The sequence below is a fragment of the Tinamus guttatus genome, unplaced genomic scaffold (assembly GCF_059628265.1).
Source record: "Tinamus guttatus ecotype Peru unplaced genomic scaffold, ASM5962826v1 Tinamus_guttatus_pri_ptg000154l, whole genome shotgun sequence".
NCBI lineage: Eukaryota > Metazoa > Chordata > Aves > Tinamiformes > Tinamidae > Tinamus > Tinamus guttatus.
In genome coordinates, this window is record NW_028288688.1 from 20,615 (window position 1) to 29,618 (window position 9,004).

Sequence of the window (9,004 nt, forward strand, 5' to 3'; positions counted from 1 at the left end):
CTGGAGGAGCAGAAGCCTCTCGATAAGAGTCAGCTCTACCTGGCTCGGAGCCAAGGCCAGCCTCTTCGGCGATTTCAGCCACAGTTTTTCGGGATCTGGCAACAATACCCCTTGGAGTAGCATTCAGTCCCCCACTAAATGGTGAAACCTCAGATTCTGCTCCCAACATTTCCGAAGCCGCCATGGCCATCTTCTTCTCAGCAGCCATCTGACAGAGATGGTTCCTAACTTCTTTCCAGGTGGACCCCATCTCTTTAGCGAATTTGCTTCCGCTGATCGTGGATTCCCATAACGAATCCCCGATCTCCCGCCATTCTGTAACACTAAATATGCTGGCAGGATCCGAAAGGTGGCCTTGTTCTCTGGCCCATTTTAACAAGTCATAGAGTTTCTTCGTACTCACAGTCGCCTCTCGCTTAGCGAGAATCTGTGATAGCAACTGTGTTGCCGCCTCCCAGTCCATGGTTAAGGAGGTCTTTGCGGAGGGGCCCCCTTTGTGCACCCCTGGACCTAGGCCTTTGCGCCCGGTCCCGGCGTGCAGCTAGCATGCACTCACCGCCGCCTCTCGGCTCCCCGGCCTCCCTTCACCGTCCCAAGGCGATGTTCTGAGGCCGACAGTTCCTGCACCGTTGTGCCAGGTCCGACGAATACCCGCACCGTTGTGCCAGGTCCCCGCATCGCTTTTGGAATCCCGCAACGTTGTGCCAGGTCCCTGTTCGGGCGCCAGATGTTGGGAGCCGAGCTGGATTACAAGACACACACTCAATATGAGTTTAGATCTTGCTCCATTTATGAGCCGAAGTGCGCCTATATTTATACCTACAAGCATCTGAGGGATTTCCAGGCTAGCTATGATTGGTTGCTAGGGAGGTTGCTAGGTCCCGGCCGCATAGGCTCTTCTCAGCTCTGCAAAGTTGTTTAACCGAAACGGCTAGCTACTCTTTCCCAGCTAGCTCCTCATTCCCAGCCGGCCAAGGACAATTCGCTAACACTCCCCTGTACATTATCAGCAAGGCGCAGGTGGTGCAGATCCTCAGCATAGCATTTCTCTACAGCGCCTCTAAGCGAAAATTTTAGGAGATCAAAAAAACTAAACAATGTGAATTGGGATTCGGGCCGCCCAACTCGCATGATACATATTTTTCAATGGTCCAAAAATAAAGAACCCTATATATCAATTCCTGTTGGTCCAAAAAAACTTAGTCTAGAATTTTTGATTGATACTGGAGCACAGATTAGTGTTCTGAACAAGTTGCAAGCAGAATCATTAGGAATTAAACCCTCTCAAAAATTTATTGTGATTAGTGGAGTAACAGGTGCTAAAGAAAAATGCCCACTTGCTAGGACACAATTATGGTTGCCTGGGGAAAAGAGGATGACAGCTGTGGATGTGGTACTAAGTTCACACCCTGGGAACATTCTAGGATACGATGTACTTGGAGGAAAACGATGGTACCTGCCTAATGGTAGTGTTTGGAATTTTGGAGGAAAGGAGCAGGAAAGCATAACGGTAGGAGTGCTGGAAGTAACGCATGCCCTGCCCCCATCTCATGTGACCAATGTTCCCCAGTACCCTTTGCCTGCAGCTGCAAAGAAGGGAATAACTGAAGTAATTGTGGACTTAGAAAAGCGAGGCATAATTGGCCGAACACATTCTCCGTACAACTCCCCGGTGTGGCCTGTCAAGAAGCCAGATGGCAAGTGGAGAATGACAATTGATTACCGAAAACTTAATCATAACACTGGCCCACTAACAGCGGCAGTCCCTAGCATAGATGAGATTGTCATGGCTATACGATCAGCTGCACACCCCTGGATGGCCACCCTGGATATCAAAGATATGTTCTTTATGGTACCCTTAGATGATAAAGATAAGCCACAGTTTGCATTTACATGGGATGGTGTACAATACACCTTTAATCGATTGCCACAGGGATATAAACACTCACCCACTATTGCACATAATGCGCTCGCAAAGCTTCTAGCCACAGTAAAGAAACCCCCTGAAATATGCATTTATCAATATATAGATGATATACTAATAGGTGGAAACAACAAAGAATGTGTACGAGAAACTGCTCAAACTGTTTGGCAACTATTAACAGACCATGACATGGAGGTACCACCATCCAAATGTCAAGGTCCAGCGCAAGAAGTTAAATTCCTGGGGGCTTTGTGGGTATCTGGAGCTGTAGCTGTGCCCGATGATACATTAACAGAGATTGAAAAGGGACGCCTACCCCAAAACAAGAAGGAACTACAACAACTAATGGGAACACTAGGATATTGGAGGAAACATGTTCCTGGGTTCTCTGTAATTGCCCGTCCTCTCTATGATTTGCTGAGAAAGAACAAACCGTGGGATTGGACTCCGATCCATGCAGAAGCTGTTAAAACCCTAAAGGATGAATTAGTTATCAATCAGAGGTTAGGCCCCCTAAATCCAGTGGACCCTTTTCGGGCTGAATGGGGTTTCTCTGAACATGCCTCCTATTGCGGCATCTTTCAAAAAGGAGCTTCAGGTCCTTCACAACCCTTGCTTTTCTCGTCTACCTCCTTTAAAGAGACAGAGCAGCGTTATTCTGAGTGGGAAAAGGGACTTCTCTCCTTAGTTCTTGCAGTGAAAGAGGCAGAAAAACTACGAACCTCACAGGATATCATCGTTCAGGGGCCTTTTCCATTGTTAAGCCCTATTCTTAAAGGCGCCCCGCCTCCTGAAGGTGTCTGCACAGAAGGGAACGATCCGCAAATGGTATGCTTATCTAGAAGGAATAAGCCACTTGCTAGCACTAAAAGAAGGACCAACTAAGACCTCCAAATTACAACAGCCAGTAAGCTCAGACATTACAACATTATGTCTTCCTTATAAGCCTTCACCTATTAAGGTAGCTCCAGAATTCACTATATCCTCTAAAAAGGATGGAGTGTGGTTTACTGATGCCTCTGCCCGAAGAACAAGCACGGGGTGGAATTATAAGGCAGCAGCCCTGGAAATAAGCTCAGGACAGTCAGTAACTGAGGAGGGTGACGGTAGCGCCCAAGTCGGGGAACTCCGAGCCCTGCTGTTGGCTGTGGAAAATGGAGCTGAAGTAATTTATACCGATTCCTATGCCACATTTAAGGGAGCAACAGAATGGATATGTCAATGGGAAGCAAATAATAGGGAGGTAAATCGTGTACCGGTGTGGAGGACAAGTGACTGGCAGAGACTTTTGGAAGTAAGCAGACACCGACCTTTAGAAATAGGATGGGTAAAGGCACATGCAAAAACTAGTGCACCAGCAACAAAGTGGAATGAGGAAGTCGATAGGTTAGCGCAAGTGCAAATAGTATCTGCTGAAGGAGATGAGTGGCAAAGGCTAATCGAATGGTTGCATGTAAAAAGGGGACATTCGGGGAAAAATGACCTATATCACGAATGTGTGGCACGGGGATGGCCTGTGTCAGTAGCATTAGTTAGTGAAAGCATATCAGCTTGTCCTCAATGCCAACTCCGACTGAAAATGAATCATCCTAATCAAGCTCCCCCTCAGCACATTCAAAGAAACAAAGTCTTATGGAGCACCTGGCAAATTGATTATGTAGGACCATTAAGACCTGCTCGTGGTCGAAAATATATCCTGGTAGTTGTGGAAGTAGTATCCAGACTAACTATGGCTACGGCAGTAAGCGCAGCCACTGGTGAGAATACTATGAAAACCCTACCGGACTGGTTTAGTAGCCTCCCAGCACCAGAGTGCATACAAAGTGATAATGGCAGTCACTTCACTGCTACTGTGGTGCAAGATTGGGCAAAACAAGAAGGAATAAAATGGGTGTTTCACACTCCCTATTATCCCCAAGCTAATGGTATAGTGGAAAGAGTCAATGGCATGATTAAGAAACATGCAAAAGTGTCACAGCCTAACTGGGATCTGCGGCTATCCCAAGCAGTCTATACAGTAAATAACAGATGGGGAACTTATGGAAGCCCCAAAATACAAGCTTTCTGTCCCACAGGACCTCCTGCTCCCACCTTATCAGAGCCCTCAAAGTCACAAAATCACCCACCTATTCAAATGCAGGTGGGACAACCCGTGATGGCAAATATGCCTTCTATTGGTGTTGTTCCTTTAATTTTGGCTAAACCTCAAGGACTATGTGCCTGGGAAGCCACTGATGCTAGCGGGAAGGCACACCGCATAAGCAGTTGGTGGATCATTCCAGACTTCTGACCAAATATAATTGCTTGTTTATGCTTGCAAAATCAATAATAATCCAATGTGTGCCGCTCAAGGCAGAGACCGAGCATTCTTCCTTTTGTTTTCCAGGATATCAAAAACCCGGAATGCTGGACAATTGTACCTGGAAGCTACTGATCATAGTAGTGCAAAATTAGTGCATGATAAATATCTTCCTTTTATTCCAAATGGGGTAACCTGTTCGGCCTCACCCCACCGAGACAAGTCTTTTTTTCTCTTACAGTGATCCTCAAAATGACAAATGAAAACGCTGCATCTGAGCTGCTGGACTGAAGTCTCTCTAGCATGTGCTTTTGTTATTATTGTGATTGCATTTCTCATAGTCATTTTAGTGTGTAGGCTCAAATCGTAGTTCAAAAATAATGGCCTGTTCCAGCATATTATCTCTTCTTATTAACATGCTCTGTTTAGTAGCTCTCCATTCTTATCTTCTGCACTGCTTTAATACTGCTACTTTTAAATAAAATATGCCTATTTCCTTACATCCATCATAAGAATAGAGGGTAAGATTGTCTCCCTTCAAAATAATCATAACTTAAATTGCTCTTGGTTTGGGGAATTTCAGGACTTCACAGGTTTTACACCATTTGGCCCAGGATTTTCTTTCGGTTCAGTATCAAACAAGCCAGTGTTGTGGTATTGCCAAAATGTGATAAATTGCTCCAACTGGGAACAACACAATTGGGTCAGACACTATTGGCCAGTTTACATTTCCCTAAAAATAGGCTGTCTGTGCCATAATTGCAGCATAAAATATAAATCAGTAAGTGAAGACTTTGTGCCTCGTAATGATTGCCGTATAGTTTCTGGTGACGCTCTGGCTGGTTTGATCTGGGCCTGTAGTCATGGCAATATGTATACCGTGCAAATGTGATTATGGTTAAGTAAGCTAGCCTATCAAGTAGAAAAATTAGCTAATGCCTGTTGCCGTTCAAGCGGCGTGGCGACCTGGTTCAGGAACGGCACGGCGACCACCCCCAGGCCGCTCGGGCCATCAGCTCGCTGACACCAATGTGGTGGACGGCAAATGGCGTTTATTGATGGGTAACAAGGTGTTATATAGCTAAGGTTTACAACGTCACATCCGTCTGCTTACATCATAGACTAAACACTATTGGCTATTAGCGGCCCTATCTTTCCGTACAGCGCGATAACTATCTGCAACATTTCCCCCCTCCCTATGCATAACAAAACTAGCTAAAATATGACTATCTTATTCTTACTTATTCTTATCTTATTCTAATTACTTATTCTCATTATTATCTTATTCTTATTACTATTTTATTATTATCTTATTGTGATCACTTATTCTTATTATTGCTCTATTCTTATAGTTTATAACAATCTTAAAATTATGTATCATAAACTTGACATAAAACATAAGGCACAAAGAAGAAGGCACGTAGAAGGTAGAGGATGACAGGTAATACCGCGGTATAGAAATAAGGTGTACCTTGGGATAACTTGGGGATAATACTGAGTGGATATATTCTTAAAGCAGTTGTCGGCGTTCCACTAACATGATGTTAACCTTCTCTAGCCGACTCTTGACAAACCGCATGAGCTTATTCAACATACAGGGTCCAAAGATTAGCGTCATCATGATCATTGCTATCGGCCCTATCAAGGTAGATATCAGGGTGGTTAACCACAGCAAACCGGTGAACCAATTTTCGTACCAGCTGCGTTTGGAACAGGGTTCAATGGGTGCTGGTTGGCAAGGCGTGACACTGAAAACTGGTGACCCTGTAGTTACTTTTGTACTAATTGCTCGAGATTGTTCTATCTGTTCAAGTACCCATTTAAAGGGCTGGTGTGACTCTACCTGTCCTATAGTGACAAGCTGCAAAATTAAGATAACGCAAAGGCATCGTGGCCCCCTCTTGCGGAGGCTGTTTTGTTGTTTTCTGGATTCGGTCGGCGTGGAACTCACAGGCTCGGGCGGGACGCCTGTCACCGGGGCGTCCGATGATCCGGTCCTGTGAACAGAAACTCACAATTTTCATTAGTTTTATCTTGAAGGTCTGGTTTAATAGACTTAAGCGGGCACCACTTGACTCTGCCATCTTTCCTGACAGTGACCTTTGGGTTGATCTTGGCATGGGGGGAGCGCTGCCAGCGAGTCAGCGAGTAAACTGCCAAGGGCAGTTTACTGCAACATGGCCTGCCTGGCCACTTTTAGAACAAGCCATTACGTTGGCTATTGCGGTGTGAACAGCCACCTGAATTGGGGTCAGATGCTCTTCCTTTGCAACATGCTTAATCATGTCTGCGATACTTGCCCCCGCCGGCAATGATCGCAGGATTTCTTTGGTTGCGGAATTGCATTGTTGGCGTAAACATTCCGCTATGACCGGGCTTTTTGCCTCCGTGGGCAGGGACGAAGAGTCGACTGCTGCTTGGAGACGATCTACAAATTGTGTAAAGCTCTCACTTTCACTTTGCTTTATTGAGGACCATGGCGATGGTCTGGCAACGACTCTACAGGCTGTGCAAATAGCTTCTCTGGCCGCACGAGTAGTTGCCATAACTTCATGGGCCCGCATGCCATGGGCCTGCGCCTGGGGGGTGATCATTGTTGGATCTGTACCCATTAACCGCTGCAGGCTGGAACCGTGTAATGGATGATCTGCCCCAGTTACTTGGGCTAAACACTTTGTACAGTTGTCTTCCCATTCTTGTTTGAAAACGATCATCCCTGCTCCATCAAAGATTGGCCTACAAGTTTGTTTTATATCAAACGGGAGCATATCGTCCCCCCGGAAGATACCATCTATGAGGGTTGAGACCATGGCAGAATTAATCCCTTTATCCGTAATTGCCTTAACAATCGTTTGCACATCCTTAGGGTTTATCGGCAAGTAGACCCTCTGTCCTGCCTCCGTCACCCGGACTGGGAACGCTAGCGCGGCCGATGGGGCCCACTCGGCACACGCGATCTTTATTTCCTTCCAGTCCGTGAGAGGGGTTTCTTCCTTTTGCGGTTTTTCTTTAATTCGAATGGGAATATTTTGGCTCTTAGTTCTTTGGCTCTTAGTTCTGTTTACCTTCTTTTTCTCCTTCCTTAAGTTTGAATCAGTTGTGAGCCACTCGTCCTCACTAGTGTCTGATCCAGAGCCGGAGCCGGAACTCGACTGACTGGTCACTTCCGGGCTCCGGTACTTTTTCGTTGGGCTCTGGCCCCGCCCACTTCCGTTGCGGGCGGGCTGTTCTCCCCTCCTTGGCTCGCCCCGCCTTCTACTCACGGAGGCGCGTTTTTTCAAATGGCCGCTCTGATTGGTTCTCAGCGCCTCACTCGGGCCTCCCTCACCTGACCGGTCACTCCCACCACCTTTCTCCTCCTTGTTCTCCTCCCCCACCTGTTTATCTAAGGTTCCCGTCTGTTCCCGCCGGGAGCATCCTCGCCCCGCCCTTCTCCTTGTGGCTCAGCGCCATTTTGGGGGGCATAGGGCGGTGGCCTGACCCAGACTTCCCCAAGGTCTGACTTCTTTTCGATATTTCTAGCTTCCTCGGCTAGCTCGCCCCAAACAGATTTCGGCTGTTTTTGCTCCTCTGTAAGTGGGACGGGGTTCGGGGATTGAGGGGACGTATGGCCCTCTTGCAGTTCTTTAGGCTCAGCAGAATTGCCATCATCTGGGGGGTGCAAAGTCTGTGCGGCTGCCCCGACTCCCGTTTTCGAGGTGGCCAACAAACAGTCCTTTACCGCCACCCAGGTCTCCTGCTCTTTCATAGCTTTCTGCAACGCCTGTACAACTTTTCCCCAAGCCTTAAGGTTTTTCCCACAACCCGAAGACATCATCTCCTCGGCTAATGCCTTGGTACATTTGTCCCACACTTCAGGGTGGAGAATATCCACCGGCTGGTCTATAACCTTAATTTTTAAAAGCCTCGCCATAGCGAGAGTAAAATCTTTTGGCTTACAATCAATCCCCCAATATTTATGTAATTGCGATACGGCCTTCACAAGGGCTTCCATCCTCCTTGTTGGTCCGGGAGCGTCCTCCCCGCTGGGCTGGTCCAGCCGCTCCAGCCGCCGTTCACCCGTCCAGGCGATGATCCCGGGTTTCGGCACCACTTGTTGCCGTTCAAGCGGCGTGGCGACCTGGTTCAGGAATGGCACGGCGACCACCCCCAGGCCGCTCGGGCCATCAGCTCGCTGACACCAATGTGGTGGACGGCAAATGGCGTTTATTGATGGGTAACAAGGTGTTATATAGCTAAGGTTTACAACGTCACATCCGTCTGCTTACATCATAAACTAACACTATTGGCTATTAGCGGCCCTATCTTTCCGTACAGCACGATATCTTCCGGCCGCCGGACCCTAACTATCTGCAACAAATGCCACTGATACTAGTATACAGTTGCTCAATCGTCAATTACAAGCCACATCAAAAATGACTCTTCAGAACCAGATGGCACTGGACTTGATGCTGTTACACCAAAATGGACTTTGTGGCTACCTAAACCTCTCCTGTACAGACTGCTGAATTTATATCCCTAATGTTACATAGGACCTCGATATCCAATTAGAGAAGATACGACAGGTGGCGAAAGACACCCATGAACTCCAGGAATCAATGAACACTAGCTGGCTGGCGAAGGTGTTTAGTTGGTTTGGATTTGGTGTCACTGGTTGGTGTCCAAAGTTTAATAGAATATGTGGTGATGTTCATTGTGATAATAATTATCCTAAGTATAGCAATATCTTGTGTAAAATCTACTCTAATGAAAGCTATTAACGTAAAGATGATTCAGTTCAC

The 9,004-nt window shown here is 46.9% G+C and overlaps 1 pseudogene; it reads right to left on the reverse strand.

The window, feature by feature from the left end:
- Positions 1-584: 584 nt before the first annotated feature.
- Positions 585-8,217, reverse strand: LOC148595091 (uncharacterized; annotated as a pseudogene).
- Positions 8,218-9,004: the final 787 nt, after the last annotated feature.